The following is a 1111-nucleotide window of genomic DNA, read 5'->3' on the forward strand; positions in this document are numbered from 1 at the left end:
TGATCTCGAGATTGAAAGAACCTTGACCAACATTAGAAGAACCGTTAGAGGGACTTCAACAAGTTTGGGTATTGGAGAACTTGTGGACATTGGTGTTGTCCAATCGGATAGTATCGAGTTTACCAACCCTTTTCCAAGAGAAAGAGAGAAGAACCCAATTCAAAACTAACCACAAAATCAACCCACAATGCCTAAATTTTCATCTCATTCCATACCAACCGAGGAGAAACTACCAAATAGTACTCCTACACCCCCTCACTTAACTGGTAATTTCATTGCCAAATCGACATTCATACAATTAGTTGAGAGAAGTAAATTTGGGGGGATGCCTAGTGAAGATCCTCATCTACATATGAAGACTTTTTGTGACTATTGTGATGCAATTTCTCAAACCGGGGTAACTCAAGACCAAATTCGATGGGTGTTGTTTCCTTTTTCCGTGATTGGGGCCGCAACGCAATGGTTAAAGAGCCTTGACAAAGCTACCCTTGGAATTGATTCATGGAAGAAGTTAGCACTTGCCTTATACAAGAAGTTCTATACTCCGGAGAAGACTAACATGTTCACAGCCCAAATCACCGGGTTCAAGCAAAGATATGAAGAGTTTCTATATGAGGCTTGGGAGAGATTCAAGGATACATGTCGCTCTTGTCCTCATCATGGACTAAGTGAATGGTTCCTTGTTCAACAATTTTGGAATGGCTTATATGAAGATTCGAGAAATGTGCTCAACATGGGTTCTAATGGAAGATTCACCGAGGTTGATGACAACCAGACATGCGCTAAGATCGAAGAAATTGTTGTTCAAAACTGTCAATATAGTAGGCCAAGAAAAGCTACTAGGGAAGGGAATCATGAAGTGGACTCCATCACACAATTGGGTGCTCAACTAAGTGCTATTATTGACACCATAAGCTTAAAGTTTGAGAAACCCATGGCCAAGCTTGATGAAGCCTCTCAATCACCCAAACAACATGTCAATGCCATGATGACAACATGTTCAATCCCAAATGGAGTGTGTGAGAGTTGTAGAACCTTGGGACACGATCAACACGAATGTAGGGGAACAAATGAGCAAGTGAATGCTTTCCAAGCATACAAAAATGGCACC

The 1111-nt window shown here is 41.3% G+C and overlaps 1 non-coding gene across 1 annotated transcript; it reads right to left on the minus strand.

Moving 5' to 3' along the window:
• Positions 1 to 559: 559 nt before the first annotated feature.
• Positions 560 to 666, minus strand: LOC141625075 (small nucleolar RNA R71). Its single transcript, XR_012534872.1, has one exon. It is a non-coding gene; the product is annotated as a small nucleolar RNA R71 (small nucleolar RNA).
• Positions 667 to 1111: the final 445 nt, after the last annotated feature.

The sequence above is a fragment of the Silene latifolia genome, chromosome X (assembly GCF_048544455.1).
Source record: "Silene latifolia isolate original U9 population chromosome X, ASM4854445v1, whole genome shotgun sequence".
In the NCBI taxonomy this organism is placed as follows: domain Eukaryota; kingdom Viridiplantae; phylum Streptophyta; class Magnoliopsida; order Caryophyllales; family Caryophyllaceae; genus Silene; species Silene latifolia.